The sequence below is a fragment of the Aquarana catesbeiana genome, linkage group LG11, assembly GCF_042186555.1.
Source record: "Aquarana catesbeiana isolate 2022-GZ linkage group LG11, ASM4218655v1, whole genome shotgun sequence".
NCBI lineage: Eukaryota > Metazoa > Chordata > Amphibia > Anura > Ranidae > Aquarana > Aquarana catesbeiana.
The window spans coordinates 125134366-125156309 of record NC_133334.1 but is presented as its reverse complement, the minus strand read 5'-3'; positions in this window follow the sequence as shown (position 1 = coordinate 125156309).

Here is a 21944-nt window from a genome sequence, read left to right as displayed (position 1 = left end):
GGATCAAGGAAACTTGACCAAACTCTGAGCTCATCCCTAATAATAATGTTGATCTATAGTTTATAGTTTCAGCAAACAGTATATCACTATTACAATTATCGATTGCTAAAGAGGGAGAAAGAGCAGACCTGGGCATGGAGGTAGTGCCAAAGAAGTCACAGATTATGTCAGAACCTTTCAATTTTAAAAATAATAGAAACACTTTGAGACGTTCAACAAACACAAACTGCAGTAGAATCTTCCAGGTGCATGTGTTATAATTGATGGTTGTTGACTCTCCACTAGTGACTGTAGTCACATTCACTGCTTTATATATATATATATATATATATATATATATATATATATATATATATATATATATATATATATATATACACAATATGCCCCTTTGCATTGAATTGTATTAAATGGCACTCTAACTAAACACTCTGTAACTCTAACTAAACACTCTGTTCAGAGGACGCACTACACTAACTTGTAGCTTTAGTTGAACACTGTGCAGCGGTCGCACTACACTAACTTGTAGTTTTAGTTGAACACTGTTCAGAGGACGCACTACACTAACTTGTAGCTTTAGCTGAACACTGTGCAGAGGTCACACTAAACTAACCTGTAGCTGTAGCTGAACACTGTGAGGAGGACGCACTACACTAACTTGTAGCTTTAGCTGAACACTGTGAGGAGGAAGCACTACACTAACTTGTAGCTTTAGCTGAACACTGTTCAGAGCACGCTCTACACTAACTTGTAGCTTTAGCTGAACACTGTGCAGAGGTCTCACTAAACTAACTTGTAGCTTTAGCTGAACACTGCGCAGAGGTCGCACTACACTAACTTGTAGTTTTAGCTGAACACTGTGAGGAGGAGGCACTACACTAACTTGAAGCTTTAGCTGAACACTGTGAGGAGGACGCACTACACTAACTTGTAGCTTTAGCTGAACACTGTGAGGAGGACGCACTACACTACTAAAACTGTAAATAGTCTAGCTGCCTGACTGTGGTACTAATAGGATCAAAAGAACACCAGCAATTTTCTTCAGGTAGCTGTAAATACTGTAACAAGACAAGCCTGCCTGTCAGTAGGAAGATAACAGGAACGGATCTAGCTAAACTGAATACAGTATATATATATATATATATATACACAACACCTGGGATGCATATATATACACAATACACTGTAAGTGCAGCTAACTGACTGACTGTCCTGCCTAATCTAACTCAAATGAAATGACACTGTCTCTCTCTCTCTCTATATATCTCTCAGCACGCCGGAACACACTACACAGGGCCGCCGTGCAGGCGGCCTTATATAGTGTGGGGCGCGTTCTAAACGCCCTGAGCCATTACAGCTCTCTCTACTGACGGCGCTGTGATTGGCCAAGCATGCGGGACATAGTGCATGCTTGGCCAATCATCAGCCAGCAATGCACTGCGATGCCGCAGTGAATTATGGGCCGCAACGCCCCACACAAATTTGGCGCGAACGGCCCATATCGTTCGCAATTCTGTGAACGGTCGAACAGACGATGTTCGAGTCGAACATGGGTTCGACTCGAACACAAAGCTCGTCCCTACTCATGAGTCACGTGGGCAGGCTGTAGAGGTCTCCCGTCAAGAGCCTCAATGGCAAGTGGAGTGTCACGCAGCTGCCAAAATGCCACTACTAATGATTGTGACACACCTCTCTCATCCACCCCCTCCTCTTCTTCTTCCTCCATAGCCTCTTCCTGTGCTTTGTCTTCGAAACCATCAGTGCTCCGTAGCCATTCAAGGGGCTACGCAAGTACGCAGGCCAAAAGATGCCATGCGGTGCTTGAGCTGGTGTGCTTGGGGGACAGGAGCCACACTGGGGCAGAGGTTCTGTCAGCTCTGCAGGGGCAGGTTCAGAGGTGGTTGATGCCACGCCAACTTAAGGCAGGAATGGTGGTTTGCGACAATGGCACCAACCTCCTCTCTGCCCTCCGACAGGGACAACTGACCCATCACCAGGAACCTGTTGTTGTTATTCCTGGCCCATGTCGAACCCTCCAATCTATACGCCTGATTGTGCAGTTTCCTTGGATTTAATCCATATTCCCCAAACTTTATTACATTTCTTGGGACAGCCCCTGGTCTCATATGTCATTTTATACATGGTGACATTGGCATTCACTAAACCTTTCCAGGCGTTCAAAGTAAGATGATCCCTCTTTATCCATTGAAGAGCAATTAGCTTTCTAAGGTAATAGAACAACAGTCTTAATAATAACCTGGTATTGTTACTCATAACCTCATCCTCTATGATTCCCAGTAGTCCCAAAAGTGGACTACAAATATTCGGCAGATCAAACGTGTCCGCGATGAACTGGGTTACCTGCGACCACAATGGCTGTATCCTATCGCATTCCCAGACCATATGTATGAAAGATCCTTCTGAAAGCAAACATTTATGACAAGTGGGGTTGTCTTTCATTCCCATTTTATATAACCTGAGAGGGGTATAGTACATTTGGTGTAAATATCTGAGCTGTATAAGTTTGTCCCTGGCAGAGATAACCATAGGCAAATATGAAGCGAGCACCTCCTCCCATTGTTCCTCTGTGATTTCTGGTATAATCTCGGCCCATTTTTCCTTAAGTTTTCTTTCCTGTGGGCTCACTCTGTCAGCAAGCATATTATAATAGGTAGAAATCAATTTTGTGTGTTCTGGATTAGCAAGGAGTCTCTCCATTTTAGAGTTTTCAAGAGATATTGGCCCTGTTCCAAACTGAGCATGGGCAGAATATTTTAGTCTAATGAATTAATATTCCCATGTTGCTGGGATGTCCTCTTTTCAACTGTGCAAAGGACTTAAGTTCACCATTATCATATAATTGATGTAGATATTTGAGCCCAAATTTGGCCCACCCAAATCCATCCTCCAAATGGAAAAACTCCTTTAAGCATGGTTTAAACCACAATGGGGCATTAGGTGACAGGTGAAGGGGAGTATCCGCTATATGTTTGATACAGATCCCCAGGATCTGCTTTGCAGACCTGAGCATCTCTTTACCTTCCTCAGTGGAATTCATGGAGAAAAATTATTTTAAATAAGTTAGCCCTTCCATACAATGTAAGTGGTAAGTCCTTCCATTTCTGAATCCTATCCCTGAATGCATTAATTACAGGCCATAAATCTGCCGCTATGAATGAGTCCACTGGTAACTGTATCATTACTCCCAAATATTTGAATCTGGGTACAATGGCCAAAGGGCATTGAGTGGGAAGAGTTAAATTTGGTTGTGGATCCAGAGGAAAGAGGACCGATTTGGTCCAATTGATTCGGAAGCCAGAAAAGTCTCCAAATTCCTGAATCAGGGAGACTGCAGCTGATAAAGACGTGTCAGTCTCCCAAATATAGGAGCATGTCGTCTGCATATAACGACACACGTTCCTCTAGGTCCCCAACCAAAAATCCCTTAATGGTGTCATGGGTCCTGAGTTTAGCTGCCAGTGGCTCAATGGCCAGGGCAAATAGGAGAGGAGACAGGGGGCATCCCTGTCTCGTTCCCCTATGTATCTGGAAGGAGTCTGATATGAGCCCATTTACGCTAATGCTAGCTTGGGGATCTTTGTATAATAGTTTTACCCAGGAGATAAATTTCTGTCCAAAGCCCATTCCCAAAGAGAAAAAAGGTAATCCCACTCTACTGAATCGAACGCCTTCTTTGTATCTAAAGACGCAATCACCCTTTTACCCATATTTATATGATGGATCTGTAGATTGACTAATAGTCTACGAAGATTTGTTTGGGTACAGCGACTGGGTATGAATCCTGTTTGGTCAGAATTTGTTAATTTAAGATTCACTGATAATAGTCTATCAGCCAAGACTTTGGCCAGTATCTTGACATCAGAATTGATTAAAGAAATTGGCCTATAAGATTCACATTCTTGCGGGTTTTTTTCAGGTTTGGGGATCACAACAGTTAACACTTCTCGCATAGAGTCTGGGAGTATGCCTTCCTTTTCTGCTGCTATAAAGACTTTTTGCAAATACGGTGCCAGTTTCTCCTCATGTAGCTGGTACCAGTCAGCCGGGAACCCGTCAAGGCCCAGCGACTTACTAGCTTTGAAAGAGGAAATAGCACCACATATCTCTTCCTGTGTTATGGGTAGGTCTAAAGCAGCACTATCTTCCTGGTTATAGGGTGATATAGGGTGTCGTAGAAGTCCAAAAAAGTTTTTAAAATCCCGAGGAAGTCTTCCACCACCTCTCCACTGGGACGTCGGAGTTGCATCACTACATGCATAAAGTGGCTTTGCTAAAAAAGCAAGGAGGTGGCCACTCTTGTCTCCAAACTCAAAGAAGGACCTGGTCTGATGTAGTTGTTTTTTTGCAGTGAATTCAGTCAGAAGTAGTTTGTACTGCCGTTTTTGGTCCTGCCACGATTGGTAGTTACTAGGGGTTGGGTCCTGTATATAACCTTTTTCAGCATCAGTAGCTTTAATCTCTGCATCTTTTACATCAGAATTCAAAGCTTTTGAAAAAGTCCTCTTCTGTGGTGAACACCCCTCTCATAGTTGCCTTAAAGGCATCCCATTGATTAGCAATAGGTGTGTCCGCCCCATTCACTCTGGTCAATGCTTGTTTTGCATTTTATAGTAATAAATTCTTCCTGAAGCCAATGCACATTCATACGCCAGTGTCGTCTTCCCCGTGGGGCATTCAGATCTAATATGACCTCCAACGGGGAGTGATCTGATATGGCTTTAGGGAGATATCTGACACCGGATATAATCGAGAGTCCATCCATAGAGGATAGTAATAGTTCTATTCTAGACAGTGTCCTATGAGTCTCCGAGTGACAGAAGTATTCTCTGACTCCGGGGTTTGTTTGTCTCCAAATGTCTGTGAGAGCATAGCTCTCTAGCCAGGAGGACAGGATATGGTAAGAATCAGATACGCATCCATGTCTATCTAGAACCCCATCTGACACTGCATTAAAGTCTCCTAAGAGAAGTAATGGGCCCTGTGCAATTAGTATAGCTTCTTTCAAAACATTTTCAAGTACCTGGAAAGAGAAGGGGGGAGGAACATATACATGCACTAATGTCAAAGTTATATTAAACATTTGACACACCAATATAGCATATCTACCATTTGGGTCTAATTTGACCTGTAAAATGTGTGCTGCTGCTTTTTTGGTGACTAGGATAGCCACCCCCTTGAGTAAGTGGAGTATTCAGCATGAAGTACTCTCATAATGTTGGCTTTTTTTAAGGCCATAACCTTAGAACCCTGTAAATGCATTTCTTGCAATAGAATGATATGAGGTTTATACCGTTTTATAAAGTCAAATAAAAGAGATCGCTTAACCTATGAATTCATACCGCGGACATTCCATGATATTAAGTGTATCTTACCCGCCATTCATATATAGAGAAGATAGGTACCATATACCGGTATTTAGGGGGAACTTTTGTGGGCAAGCACCTGACAGACTATTCGTCCTGTGGAGAGTAAAACAAAGAGCACCAGCAGCACACAGCACAAACTTATACAAAACTTTAACCCTTCCCTTCCCACCCTGCACACAACCCCAACCTGTTGCGTGCCTGAATCCCATAACTGAAAAATAACATAAATGACCATGGGGGGTCACAGGTCTCTATTACTCAAAACAACTGCTACATATATTTATAGGCAGCATATCTGGAAGGAGGTAGATAGTGTCCAAAGCAATATGCTACCTAAACCAATAATAGTAGGAGAAAAAAAAAACGAGACTAGTACAGCCTCAAACCTTGGACGGTGGACCGTCAAGAGAGAGGGGGGGAAAAAAAAAATTTAACCAAAAATTCCCCTCAGGTAATATGTCATTAGTCAGTCACATCAAGATAAAAAAAACTGCAAAACCGGAAAAAAAAAATCACAAAGACAATGGGGTGAATCCAGAAAATGTCTTTCCTTTTCCCTCCCTCCTTGTTCTCTCTCTCTCTGCTGCAAAAAGTTCAGAAACGTGTATAGATCAGGGCGGGACATCACGCCATATTGTTATAGTGTCAGTTAATATACCAGGTATAGCCAGTATCAGGAGGCAGACAGGTGCACTTGTTGTTAACTTTGCATGTGTGCAGCTATTGACTTTCTGCAATTTCAACAGTGGGCATCAGGGCTATTGTGCCCTCTATTGTCGAGCCAGCAGGAGGCCTCAGTAGGAGTGTTAAAGAAGGAGACTTTACCCCTATCTACCACTCTCAACCTAGCCGGATATAACATGCTAGCTATAAGTCTTGTAGCCTCTTTTTCACATGAGTAAAACTGTCCCTCTGCTTCTGTGTGGCTGCCGAGAAATCCGGATATATGGAGATGCGGTTCCCATTATATTGTAGTTCGGGTTGCACGGAGGATATTTACACAGTCTCTGAAGTAGAGGATATGGGCAATAATTGGGCGTGGATGTGCTCCAGGGGGAGGAGGTTTAGAGGGGATTCTATGAGCCCTTTCTATGGCGAATAAGCGTGAAAACGTGGTGTCAGCCATATTATCCTTAAGCCAGAGCTCTAGAAAATCTTCAGGTTGTTTATCCTCTGCTTTTTCAGGGAAACCAACAAAACGGACATTGTTCCTCCTTTGTCTGTCTTCCATGTCTCCCAACTTATCAGTATGAGCATTGACTTCTTTGTGGAGGGTTTGTACTTTAGTTTCCATGGGGCGTACTACATCCTCCATGTCGCTAATCCATTGTTGAGCTTCAGAGGTCCTTTCCCTGATGTTCTGTACATCTTGCTTCAGAAAAGACATTTCTGCCCTTATCCCATCAATATGTTCTGTCAGTGTAGTTTGGCAGGTGTATATGGCCTCCATAATTTGTTTTAGTGAGGGTTCCTCTTCTCTCTCTGCCTGCTCTGTTTCCCCCATAGCCCTGGAGGACAATCTATCCAGGGATAAGCCCCTTCTCTTCCCCTGAGATCTGCGGGGTAGCGGGCTTACCTTTCCAGGATGTGTGGGCGAGCGATCAGCTCCGATCCACTGTGCATTATTGGGGCCCTGGCCTGCTGCCTCGTGTTCGTCACCATCTTGAGATCCCCACGCCTAGCGAGACAAGCGATCAGCGGCAGAATCCATTGGCGCTGGTTTGTATTTCACCATGCCCAAGTATTCTGCTAGTTCCAGGCAGTATCAGGGTGTCAGTGCCTTGAAGTCTCTGACACTCAGGATTTTAGCAGGATTTGTTGTCCCGGCCGGAGCTCCTTCACAGTGCTGCTCACATGTTGGCTGCTAGCTCTGCCCCCCTCCTGCGTTCCTGTTTAAAGACTGGCTTTGCTGACATCCCTTCTGGCTCCAGATCCTGCTTACTGTTCCACTGCTTTGATCCCTGACTTCTGGCTCGGCTGACTATCCATTTAGGTTACTGAACTTTGGCTATGTTTTGACTACGTTTGTTTTTTTTACTTTTATTATTAAACAGGTATGATTTAACTGTACTTCTGTCTCGGTCTGATTTTATGGTTTCTGACAGTCCCCAAGTGGCAGTCTTAATGTCTATTAGGAATGAGCCAAACACCCCCCGGTTCGCACCAGAACATCCGAACATGCCAAAAAGTTTGTTAGAATATGCGAACACCATTAAAGTCTATGGGACACGAATGTGAAAAATTAAAAGTGATCATTTTAAAGGCTTATATGCAAGTTTTTGCCCTAAAAAGTGTTTGGGGACCCGGGTCCTGCCCCAGGGGACATGTATCAATGCAAAAAAAGTTTTAAAAATGCCCGTTTTTTCGGGAGCAGTGCTTTTAAGAATGCTTAAAGTGAATCAATAGAAATTAAATATTCCTTTAAATATCGTGCCTGGTGGGTGTCTATAGTATGCCTGTAAAGTGGCGCATGTTTTACCATGTTTAGAACAATACCACGGCAAAATGATATTTCTAAAGAAAAAAAGTAATTTAAAACTGCTTGCGGCGTTAATTTATTGTCGGGTCTCTGCAAAATACATGTAAATCATTGAGAAAAATGGCATGGGTCCCCCCCAGCCCATTACAAGGATCTTTGGGTTTGGTATGGATATTAAGGGGAACCCCACACCCACATTTTTAAAAAATGGTGTGGGGGCCCCCAGGCACTATATACCCTGAACAGAAGTATGCTGTATATAATATATGGCCTGCCCTAAATACTCTGCAGAAAATTGGGCCTTAGGTGTTGGTGGTGCCAGAACACTGTAACCCCTCACAGTTACGCTTGTTGGGTGCAGGAACGGGCCCTGCTATGAAATATTATATCAAGAATTGTAATTACATGCCCCTGTTAAACAGGGGCAGAAAAATTGGGCCTTAGGCAGTGGGGGTGGTGGTGGTGCCAGAACACTGTAACCCCTGACAGTTACACTTGTTGGGCGCAGGAATGGGCCCTGCTATGAAATATTTGTTCAAAAATTGTAATTACATGCTCCTGTTAAACAGGGGCAAAAAATTGGTCCTTAGCCAGTGGTGGTGGTGCCACAACACTGTAACCCCTAACAGTTACACTTGGTGGGCACAGGAACGTGCCCTGCTATGAAACATTTGATCAAAAATTGTAATTACATGCCCCTGTTAAATAGGGGCAGAAAAATTGGGCCTTAGGCAGTGGTGGTGCCACAACACTGTAACCCCTCACAGTTACACTTGTTGGGCACAGGAACGGGTCCTGCTGTGAAAAATGTGATCAAGAATTGTAATTACATGCCTCTGTTAAACAAGGGCAGAAAAATTTGGCCTTAGGCAGTGGTGGTGGTACCCTAAACTAAAAATATTGTTGGAAGCTAGCCTCATCAAGATTGAGGAGGAATAGGATATTCACTCACATTAGGCAGTCTTAAAGGGATCCCACATCCATAGAAAAATCAATCAGTTACATCAGCATCAGGTGCTTGATAGCTGCTGCTGATCCAAAACGGATTCATTTTTATGAATGTGAGCCTATCAACGGAGTCTGTGGACAGGCTCACACTATGATCGATTGCAAACCCTCCAGCAGCACTTAATGTGCTTACAGAAAGAACACTGGATGCAGGACAGGTCAGTAGCTCAGTTGCATATTGAGCTAGTTTTGGCCAGTGGTCCATCCTCAAGACCCAGTAACCCAGTGGATGCTCTGATGGAAACATCTCCAAGTCTGCTCTAGCCCCTAGATATTCCTGCACCATGCAATGCAGATGCTGGTGATGGTTGCTTGAACAAATCAGACCTTGGTGCTGAGTAGGGATGAGCCGAACACCCCCCGGTTCGGTTCGCACCAGAACCCGCGAACGGACCGAAAGTTCGCACGAACGTTAGAACCCCATTGATGTCTATGGGACTCGAACGTTCGAAATCAAAAGTGCTCATTTTAAAGGCTAATTTGCATGGTATTGTCCTAAAAAGGGTTTGGGGACCCGGGTCCTACCCCAGGGGACATGTATCAATGCAAAAAAAACTTTTAAAAACGGCCGTTTTTTCGGGAGCAGTGATTTTAATGATGCTTAAAGTAAAAAAAAAAAAGTGAAATATTCCTTTAAATATCGTACCTGGGGGGTGTCTATAGTATGCCTGTAAAGTGACGCGTGTTTCCCATGTTTAGAACAGTCCCTGCACCAAATGTCATTTTTAAAGGAAAAAATCTCATTTAAAACTGCTTGCGGGTTTAATGTCATGTCGGGTCATGGCAATATGGATGAAAATCAGTGAGACAAACGGCATGGGTACCCCCCAGTCCATTACCAGGCCCTTTGGGTCTTGTATGGATATTAAGGGGAACCCCGCACCCAAATTAAAATAAGGAAAGGTGTGGGGCCACCAGGCCCTATATACTCTGAACAGCAGTATACAGGCGGTGCAAACAAGACAGGGACTGTAGGTTTGTTGTTAAGTAGAATCTGTTTGTAATTTTGAACATTTTTAACGTGTTTAGCTCCAGCCAAAAAATCTTTTCTAAGCTTTTTGGAAAACATAGGGAAGGGTTATCACCCCTGTGACATTTGTTTTGCTGTCTTTCCTCCTCTTCAGAAGATTTCACCTCACTTTTTTGTCCCAATGAAAAATGTTTTTTGAAAATTTGGGTTTTTTTGTGGAACAAGGATTGGAAAGCATCAGTGGAAAGGAGAAATTGTTTTCCCATATTAACTCTTACAGGAGAGAATTTCCCTTCCTAGGGGTAGATTTCATCTCACTTCCTGTTGTCTCCTTCCGTTTGCAAGTAGGAGTCGTTTGTAAGTTAGATGTTTGAAAGTAGGGTCCTGCCCTATATACTCAGCAGAAATTTGGGCCTTAGGTGTTGCTGTGGCCACAACACTGTAAGCCCTCACAGGGCCCTGCTGTGAAATATTAGATCAAGAATTGTAATTACATGCCCCTGTTGAACAGGAGCTGAAAAATTAGGCCTTAGGCACTGGTGCTGGTGCCACAACACTGCAACCCCTCACAGACACTCTAGTTGGAACGCAGGAACGAGCCCTGCTGCAAATTATTGCTTCAAAAATTGTAATTACACGCCCCTGTTAGACAGGGGCAGAAAAATTGGGCCTTAGGCACTGGTGCTGGTGCCACAACACTGCAACCCCTCACAGACACTCTAGTTGGAACGCAGGAACGAGCCCTGCTGCAAAGTATTGCATCAAAAATTGTAATTACACGCCCCTGTTAGACAGGGGCAGAAAAATTGGGCCCTAGGCACTGGTGCTGGTGCCACAACACTGCAACCCCTCACAGACACTCTAGTTGGAATGCAGGAACGAGCCCTGCTGCAAAGTATTACATCAAAAATTGTAATTACACGCCCCTGTTAAACAGGGGCTGAAAAATTGTGCCTTAGGCACTGGTGGTGGCGCCCAGAACCAAAAATGTTCTTACAAGCTATCAGCGTGATGATTGAGGAGGAAGAGGATAATTACTCAGGGATAGTCACTCAGCATCAGCATAGGCAGTCTTTGAAGGGATCTGAGATTTCAAAAAAAATTATTCGGTTACATCAGCATCAGGTGCTTGGTAGCTGGTGGTGATCCAAGACTCATTCATTTTTATGAAGGTCAGCCGATCGACCGAGTCGGTGGACAGACGCACCCTGTGATCGGTTACCACGCCTCCAGCAGCACTGAATGTGCGTTCCGAAAGAACGCTGGATGCAGGACAGGCCAGTAGCTCAATTGCATACTGTGCAAGCTCTGGCCAGTGATCCATCCTCAAGACCCAGTAACCCAGAGGATTTTCGGTGGGAAAGGTGTCCAAGTCTGATCTTGCCCCTAGGTATTCCTGCACCATGTAAAACAGACGCTGGCGATGGTTGCTGGAACCGATCATACCTTGGGGCTGCGGACCAAAAAATTGTCTGAACGCATCGGTCAGACGGCCACCTTCTCCACCGCTCCTTCTTTGACTGACCGAAGCCTCAGCAACACGTTGTCCAGAAACAGGAGTTTGTAACCTCCCAGTCTCTGGGAACGCGTTGCACAGACCTTTCTGCAAGGCCTCCCGAAGATGTTTCATCCTTTGCTCCCTCTGCGATGGTAAGATAAGGTCCGCAACCTTACCCTTGTAACGTGGATCAAGGAGGGTTGCCAGCCAGTATTGGTCCTTCTCCTTGATACCACGAATACGAGGATCCTTACGCAGGCTTTGCAGGATCAGGGAGGCCATGCAGCGTAGGTTTGCTGAGGCATTCGGTCCGGAGTCCTCTGGGTCACTAAGAACGACATGGTCCGCAGCCACCTCCTCCCAGCCACGTACAAGTCCATGTGTTTCTTGGGACTGATCCCTTAAAGACTGCTGCTGATGCTGAGTGCCAGGCTCCACCTCCATACTGACACAATCTTCCTCCTCCTCCTCTTCCTCCTCGTCCTCTTCCTGTGTGATCGGCGGGCACGCAGGAACACTGTCTGGATAAAGGGGGCCTTGAGAGCTAAGGAAGTCCTCCTCTTCCTGCCTCTGTTCTGCCTCAAGTGCCCTGTCCATTATTCCACGCAGCGTGTGCTCCAACAGGTGGACAAGGGGGACAGTGTCACTGATGCATGCACTGTCACTGCTCACCATCCTCGTGGCCTCCTCGAATGGTGACAGGACAGTGCATGCATCCCTGATCATGGCCCACTGGCGTGGGGAAAAAAAACCAAGCTCCCCTGACCCTGTCCTGGTGCCATAGTCGCACAGGTACTCATTGATGGCCCTCTGCTGCGTGTGCAGCCGCTGCAGCATGGCCAACGTTGAGTTCCACCTGGTGGGCATGTCACAGATTAGGCGGTTCTTGGGCAGGTTAAACTCCTTTTGGAGGTCCGTCAGCCGAGCACTGGCATTATATGACCGGCGGAAATGCACACAGACTTTCCTGGCCTGCCTCAGGACATCCTGTAAGCCCGGGTACCTGCCCAAGAACCGCTGCACCACCAAGTTAAGGACGTGAGCCAAACAGGGCACATGGGTCATTTGTCCCTGTCGGAGGGCAGAGAGGAGGTTGGTGCCATTGTCGCAAACCACCATTCCTGCCTTAAGTTGGCGTGGCGTCAACCACCTCTGAACCTGCCCCTGCAGAGCTGACAGAACCTCTGCCCCAGTGTGGCTCCTGTCCCCCAAGCACACCAGCTCAAGCACCGCATGGCATCTTTTGGCCTGCGTACTTGCGTAGCCCCTTGAATGCCTACGGAGCACCGCTGGTTCCGAGGAAGAGGCCATGGAGGAAGAAGAAGAGGAGGGGGTGGAGGAGAGAGGTGTGTCACAATCAGCATTTTGGAGGCGTGGTGGCGGAACAACCTCCAACACTACTGCACCTTGTCCTGCATCCTTCCCAGCTGCCAGCAGAGTCACCCAATGCGCCGTGAAACTTAGGTAACGTCCCTGTCCATGCCTGCTGGACCATGAGTCAGCGGTAATATGCACCTTACCGCTGACCGCCCTGTCCAGCGAGGCATGGACATTGCCTTCCACATGCCGGTAGAGAGCCGGAATCGCCTTCCGTGAGAAAAAGTGGCGTTTGGGTACCTGCCACTGAGGAACCGCACATTCCACAAACTCACGGAAGGGGGCAGAGTCTACCAACTGAAAAGGCAGCAGTTGAAGTGCTAGCAATTTTGCCAAGCTAGCATTCAACCGCTGGGCATGTGGATGGCTGGGAGCAAACTTCTTTCGGCGGTGCAGCAGCTGGGGCAGGGAAATTTGCCTGGTACAATCTGACGTCGGTGTACCAAAAGCAGATTGCCCACAAGTACTTGGCTGTGACACACCTAATTCTACACCTTCATTCCTCTCACTGCAGGTCTCAGAGAGGACTGAAGGTCTAGTGGGGTTGGAAATCTCAGCTGATGAGGAGCAAGGAGAGATCCTCTTTGTTCTTTGGTGTGGGTCTTTTAGATACGCTTGCCAACGAACTGCATGGCAGGTCAACATATGTCTGGTCAAGCATGTGGTACCCAAGCGGGAGATATTTTGGCCACGCGAGATACGCTTGAGACATATGTTGCAAATAGCAGCGGTGCGATCTGATGCACTCGTCTCAAAAAAGGCCCACACCAAAGAACTTTTTGAATAACGCGCAGAGACTGCAGCGCCCTGCACATGTGGAGCTTTGGGGTGTGATGCAGTCAATGTGCTGCCCTTAGGCTGGCCCCTGGAGGGCATCCTGCCTCGTTGGTGATGTGCTGCCGCCTCCTCCTCCTCCTCCTCCTCCTCCTCCTCCTCCTCCTCTCTCCTATCAGGCACCCACGTTGAGTCAGTGACCTCATCATCCCCTCCCTCCTCATCACTGGAGCAAACCTGGCAGTATGCTGCAGCAGGGGGAGCATGACTGCCAGATTGCTGTCCTTCTTGGGCACCCCCTCTGTCCGCGCTCATGTTACTGCCTTCATCGAGCTCAGTATCGTCATCAGAGCCTTCCAAACGCTGGGCATCCTCCTGGAGCATGTACCCAACACTGTGGTCAAACAGTTCGAGGGAATCCTCATGAGGACATGGTGGAGCTAGGGAAGGAGTCACTGATGACATTGAGCTGAGGGAAGAGGCCGCTGCTTTGCCAGACAAAGCACCCTGGGCATGGGTGAGAGAGGATGAGGAGGATGAGGACGGCTTGGTCATCCACTCGACCAAGTCTTCCGCATGTTGCGGCTCAACATGGCCAGCTGCCGAAAAAAAGGCCAAGCGTGTCCCATGGCCACGTGCTGATGAGGATGCACCGTCTCCACGACCAGCACTAGACACAGAGCCTGCTTGCCCTCTCTTATTGGCTTGTGACTGTCTGCCTCTCCTTCTTGGCCTTCCAGACATACTAATGGCCTGTAGCTGCACTAAGCTGGGATAGAACACCTGTAATTTTCTTCAAGTAGCTTTATATACTGTAACCAGACAAGCCTGCCTGTCAGTAGGAAGATAACAGGAACGGATCTAGCTGAACACTGTGAGCAGGACGCACTGTACTAAATGTAAATAGTCTAGCTGCCTGACCGTGGTACTAATAGGATCAAATAGAACACCTGTAATTTTCTTCAGGTAGCTTTATATACTGTAACCAGACAAGCCTGCCTGTCAGTAGGAAGATAACAGGAACGGATCTAGCTGTACACTGTGAGCAGGACGCACTGTACTAAATGTAAATAGTCTAGCTGCCTGACCGTGGTACTAATAGGATCAAATAGAACACCTGTAATTTTCTTCAGGTAGCTTTATATACTGTAACCAGACAAGCCTGCCTGTCAGTAGGAAGATAACAGGAACGGATCTAGCTGAACACTGTGAGCAGGACGCACTGTACTAAATGTAAATATTCTAGCTGCCTGACCGTGGTACTAATAGGATCAAATAGAACACCTGTAATTTTCTTCAGGTAGCTTTATATACTGTAACCAGACAAGCCTGCCGGTCAGTAGGAATTTAACAGGAACGGATCTAGCTGAACACTGTGAGCAGGACGCACTGCACTAAATGTAAATAGCAGGAACGGATCTAGCTGAACACTGTGAGCAGGACGCACTGCACTAAATGTAAATAGCAGGAACGGATCTAGCTGAACACTGTGAGCAGGACGCACTGCACTAAATGTAAATAGCAGGAACGGATCTAGCTGAACACTGTGAGCAGGACGCACTGCACTAAATGTAAATAGCAGGAACGGATCTAGCTGAACACTGTGAGCAGGACGCACTGCACTAAATGTAAATTGCAGGAACGGATCTAGCTGAACACTGTGAGCAGGACGCACTGCACTAAATGTAAATAGTCTAGAAGATAACAGGAACGGATCTAGCTGAACACTGTGAGCAGGACGCACTGCACTAAATGTAAATAGCAGGAACGGATCTAGCTGAACACTGTGAGCAGGACGCACTGCACTAAATGTAAATAGCAGGAACGGATCTAGCTGAACACTGTGAGCAGGACGCACTGCACTAAATGTAAATAGCAGGAACGGATCTAGCTGAACACTGTGAGCAGGACGCACTGCACTAAATGTAAATTGCAGGAACGGATCTAGCTGAACACTGTGAGCAGGACGCACTGCACTAAATGTAAATAGTCTAGAAGATAACAGGAACGGATCTAGCTGAACACTGTGAGCAGGACGCACTGCACTAAATGTAAATAGCAGGAACGGATCTAGCTGAACACTGTGAGCAGGACGCACTGCATTAAATGTAAATAGTCTAGATAGAAGATAACAGGAACGGATCTAGCTAAACTGAATACAGTGTATATATATATATGCAACACCTGGGATGCATATATATACACAATACACTGTAAGTGCAGCTAACTGACTGACTGTTCTGCCTAATCTATCTAACTCAAATCAAATGACACTGTCTCTCTCTCTCTCTATCTCTCAGCACACCGGAACACACACTACACAGGGCCGCCGTGCAGGCGGCCTTATATAGTGTGGGGTGTGTACTAAATCCCCTGAGCCATAATTGGCCAAAGCCACCCTGGCTTTGGCCAATTACAGCTCTCTCTACTGACGGCGCTGTGATTGGCCAAGCATGCGGGTCATAGTGCATGCTTGGCCAATCATCAGCCAGCAATGCACTGCGATGCCGCAGTGAATTATGGGCCGTGACGCGCCACACGAATTTAGCGCGAACGGCCCATAACGTTCGCAATTCGGCGAACGATCGAACAGCCGATGTTCGAGTCGAACATGGGTTCGACTCGAACACGAAGCTCATCCCTAGTGCTGAGGACTGAAAAATTATCTAAAGGCATCGGGCAGCCGACCACCTTCTCCACTGCTCTTCCTCTGACTGAACGAAGCCTCAGCAACACGTTGTCCAGCACCAGGAAATTGTAACCTCACAGGGTCTGGAAATGCATTGCACAAACGTTTCTTCAAGGCCTCCTGAAGATGTTTCATCCTCTGCTCCCTCTGCAAAGGCAGGATGAGTTCTGCAACCTTACCCTTGTAATGTGGATCAAGAAGGGTTGCCAGCCAGAAATGATCCCTCTCTTTGATACCACGAATCCTAGGGTCCTTACGCTGCATGGCCTCCCTGATTCTGCAAAGCCTGTGAAAGTTTGCAGACGCATTCGATTTTGAGTCCTCTGGGTTACTAAGGATCACATGATATTAGGGCTCATATCATATATAGTTTGTTTTTTGTAAATATGATTTTTATCAATGCTTCTTTCATGTCCCTGTTGTTTGTATTATATATATATTTCAATAAATGCTAATATTTTTGTATATTTCTACTGTTTGTTGTGCCTTTAAAGTCCGAACACAGGTTTTCAGTTTTTGGAATTCTTTTTCTTTATTTACAAATTTACGGATGAGGTAATTTGAGTGCTTTTTTTTGTGATCACATGATCCGTAACAAACTCCTCCCAGCCACGTACAACTCCTTGATTTTCTGGGGACTGAAAACCATCCCTTGAAGACTACTGCTGAGTGTTATCCTCCACATCCATGCTGACACAATCCTCCTCCTCCTTTTCTTCCTGTGTGTTTGGCGGGCTTGCATGAATAATATCTGGATAAAGGGGGCCTTGAGAGGTAAGGAAGTCCTCCTCTTCCTCCCGCTGTTCTGCCTCAAGTGCCATGTCCATTATTCCATAAAGTGTGTGCTCCAACAGGAAGACAAGACGGACAGAATCACTGATTCATGCATTGTCGCTGCTCACCATCCTTGTAGCCTCATCAAATGGTGACAGGACAGCGCATGCATCCTTGATCAGTAGCCACTGGCGAAAAGAAGCCAAGCTCCCCTGACCCTGTCCTGGTGCCATACTCACACAGGTACTCATTGATGGCCCTCTGCTGTGTGTGCAGCCGCTGCAGCATTGCCAACATTGATTTCCCCCTGGTGGACATGTCACAAATGAGGCGGTTGGTGGGCAGGTTGCATTCCCTTTCAATGTCAGCCAGCCGAGCACTGGCATTGTATGACCGTTGGAAATGACCACAGACTTTTCTAGCATGCCTCAGGAGATCTTGTAAGCCTGGGTACCTGCTCAAGAACCGCTGCACCATCAAATTCAGGATGCATGCCAAACATAGAACATGGGTCAAGTGTCTCTGTCGGAGGGCAGAGAGAGGGTTGGTGCCATTGTCGCATACAACCATTCCTGGCTGAAGCTGGCGTGGCATCAACCACCTCTGAGCCTGCCCCTGCAGAGCTGACAGAATCTCTGCCCCAGTGTGGCTCCTGTTCCCTAAGCAGTGGTTTAACCTTAAACTACGTAGAGGGTTCGTTACTGTAAGAGTGGCAAGGATGTGGAATTCCCTTCCACAGGTGGTGGTCTCAGCGGGGGGGCATCGATAGTTTCAAGAAACTATAAGATAAGCACCTGTACGACCGCAACATATATACAATGTAATAGTGACATATAATCAAACACATAGGTTGGACTTGATGGACTTGTGTCTTTTTTCAACCTCACCTACTATGTAACTATGTAACTCATGCACCGCATGGCATTTTGTTGCCTGAGTGCTTGCGTAGCCCCTTAAACACTTATGGAGCACCACTGGTTCAGAGAACAAATCTGCAGAAGAGGCCATAGAGGAAGAAGAAGAGGAGGTGGTGGAGGAGAGAGCTGTGGCAGAATCACTAGCATTTTGGAGGCGTGGTGGCGGAACAGGCTCCAACAATACTGAACCCTGTCCTGCATCCTTCCCAGCTGCCAGAAGAGTTACCCAGTGCGCCGTGAAGGAAAGGTTACATCCCTGCCCATGTCTACTAGACCATGAGTCTGTGGTAATATACACTTTACTGCTGACTGCCCTGTCCAACAAAACAAAATCATTGCCTTCCACATGCCAGTACAGAGCTGGAATGGCCTTCTGTGAAAAGAAATGGCGTTTTGGAACAGCACATTCCACAAATTCACAAAAGGGGGCAGAGTCTACCAGCTGAAAAGGCAGTAGTTGCAGTGCTAGCAATTTGGCCAAGCTAGCATTCAGACTCTTAGCATGTGGATGGTTGGGAACAAATTTCTTTTTACGGTTTAGCAACTGGGGTAGGGAAATTTTCCTGCTAAAATCACATGGTGGTGTACTGCTAGCAGATTGACTGCAAGTACTTGGGACACCTATTGCTATACCTTCATTCCTCTCAGTGCAGGTTTTCGAGAGGACTGGAGGTATAGTAGGGTTGGAGATCCCAGATGAGGTGCAAGGAGAAGTCCGCCTTTTTCTTTGATGTGGGTCTTTCAAGTGCTGTTGCCAACGGACTTGTTGCTTTATGTTGCCTTTATGTGAAATCTACATTAATAGCTGTAAAATATTGGAATTATGAATATATTTAATTTAGCTTTTATCTATGTAGGGCGGAACATATCTTCACAGAAATCTCTGGTAGACCAGACAAGTCAGTGGCTAGGCTTGTGTATACAAACAATGGGATCCAAACCTCATTGTTTTACACATACTCACTTCAAAGGAAGTGAGTGCAATGAAGGGAGGCCAACCCATAATCAATACTTAACTTCCCGGGAAAATTCAAGTTTAGCTCCTGCTCAGAATAGTCACAAGGATTTGCATAGGGATTGGAGATGTAGCCAGTCCTTAACCAGGAATAGGGAAACTCACCAATCAGAGCCACGCTATGCCAACCAATGAGGCATCAGCAGGTAATGATATACACAGACTAGATGGGAGGGAAACACACACTTTTATGGGAGAGCAACCACCAGAATGGAACCTTGGTGTAAAGGGTAATTATGGGAAAGGTCTGCATTTTACTTGTAACTAAATATGTTTGTAGATTAATGTTTTCAGGAATATACTCTGTATTCCTTCATGTAATTCTCTTATTTTAACCTAATATTTTCTTCCTTGGTGTAGACTATAGATAGATGGCTGTGTATTAGAATTTCCACTACCAATAAATGTTGTTATTGTGTTAAAGCTTTCACTCATGGTCAAAGAACTCTCATTTAACCCGAATCATATCTGAGAGATATTAAATCTCAAATATAGAATACGGGAAAAAGACTGCATGGGAGGTCGTCATATGTCTGGTCAAGCATGTGATGCCCAAGTGGCTGCTGTTGTGGTCATGCTTGATCCGCTTCAGACATAGGTTGCAAACAGCAACGGTGCCATCTGCTGCACCCGTGTCCAAAAAGGCCCACACCAAGGAACTTTTCAAAATCAATGGGGAGTCAGCAGCGCCCTGCACCTGCGGAGCTCTGCAGTGTGATGCAGTAAGGTGGCTGCCCTTAAGCTGGCCCCTAGAGGACATCCTGTCTCGTTGGAGGTGCCTCCTCCTCCTCTATTCTATTAGGCACCCAAGTAGAGTTAGTGACCTCATCACCCCCTCCCTCCTCATCACTGGAGCAAACTTGCCACTATGCTGCAGCCGGGGGGAACAGTTTCTTGTCCTTCTTGGGCACCCCGTCTCTCTAGGCTCACATTACTCCCTTCCTCAACCTGGGAACCAACATCGGAGCCTTCAAATCGCTGTGCATCCTCCAGCAGCATATACCCAACACTGTGGCAAAATAGTTTGGGGGACTCCTCCGTGCATGATGGTGGGGCTACGGTAGGAGTGACTGTGGACAAGGAGCCGGTGGAATAGGCCACTTTGGCAGCTGCATAGAATGGAAAATTACTCTGAGCCTGGGTGACAGAGGATGAGGATTGCTTTGTTATCCACTCCACCAACTCTTCTGCATGTTCTGGCTCAATAACATGGCCAGCAGCAGAAAAAAGGACAAGTGTGACCCACGGCCATGGGCAGAGGATGCACCATGTCCATGACCAGCACTGTTGACTGTAGACACAGAGCCTGCTTGCCCTCTTTTAGTGGCCTGTGAGCGTCTGCCTCTCCTTGGTGGCCTTATGGACATGATGTATATTTTGTTTTGCAACACCGCACTACTCTGTATTGTGTACAGTGTACACCAACAGAAAAGTAGTAGCAACTGCACTTTGGCTGCACTGTATTGTGTACTGCATGCACCACCAGAAAAGTAGCAGCAACTGCACTACGGCTGCACTGTATTGTGTACTGTGTACACCACCAGAAAAGTAGTAGCAACTGCACTATGGCTGCACTGTATTGTAATTACAATTTTTGATTCAATATTTCACAGCAGGGCCCATTCCTGTGCCCACCAAGAGTATCTGTGAGGGGTTATAGTGTTGTGGCACCACCACCGCCTAAGGCCCAATTTTTCTGCCCCTGTTTAACAGGGGCATGTAATTACAATTCTTGATATAATATTTCACAGCAGGGGCCGTTCCAGTGCCCACCAAGAGTAACTGTGAGGGCTTACGGTGTTCTGGTACCACCAACACCTAAGGCCCAATTTTCCACAGAGTGTATAGGGCAGGCTGTATAGTATATACAGGCGGTCCCCTATTTTCAAACATCCGACTTACAAATGACTCCTACTTACAAACAGAGGGATTATGTAATGCTTAGGAGCTAGCAGTACAAAGTTTGAGTGTTGACAAAAAAGTCTTTGAAAAAAGTAGGACGAATGAAATATAAAATCCTCTGGAACAAATTTTTGACCGTGGTACCAATCCTCTATGGAAAAAGCCCACACACCACCAATGACAATGAAGAGGCTTACCAGACTTGGTGGACCCGACCGGGCATACGCCAGGTGGGGTCAAACAGGCTTGGGTGGTGCTGGGCTGGAACGGATGCTGAAAAGCAGGGATGGTGGAACGGCTTTCACATGGCTGTGTTCCTTGGACGTGGTCGGGCTCAGAGGTCGTGGTACTCAAATCTGTATTGGAACGTATACAGGAAGGAAAAGATGAGCCAAATAGTGTGAATCCGTATTGATGAAAATTTATTAAAATAATAGTAAACACTTACATAAAAAATGTCTAAAAACAGCGCTGTGGATGGAAGGCGACAGTGGGGTCCTACCCGACGCCTATGCAGACGAAACGCGTTGGGTAGGACCCCACTGTCGCCTTCCATCCACAGCGCTGTTTTTAGACATTTTTTATGTAAGTGTTTACTATTATTTTAATAAATTTTCATCAATACGGATTCACACTATTTGGCTCATCTTTTCCTTCCTGTATACGTTCCAACACGGATTTGAGTACCATGACCTCTGAGCCCGACCACGTCCAAGGAACACAGCCACGTGGAAGCCGTTCCACCATCCCTGCTTTTCAGCATCCGTTCCAGCCCAGCACCACCCAAGCCTGTTTGACCCCACCTGGCGTATGCCCGGTCGGGTTCACCAAGTCTGGTAAGCCTCTTCATTGTCATTAGTGGTGTGTGGGCTTTTTCCATAGAGGATTGGTACCACGGTCAAAAATTTGTTCCAGAGGACTTTATATTTCATTTGTCCTACTTTTTTCAAAGACTTTTTTGTCAACACTCGAACTTTGTACTGCTAGCTCCTAAGCATTACATAATCTTATCCCTCCCCTTTTTTAGCGCTACACATATTTTGTCTTCTTGTCTGTTCTTTACATTTGTTGGTTGTGTTAGCTGCTTCCCCCCTTCTTTTTTTTGGTAGCGCAGAATTATTGTATATATTTACAAACAGAGGGAGACAACAGGA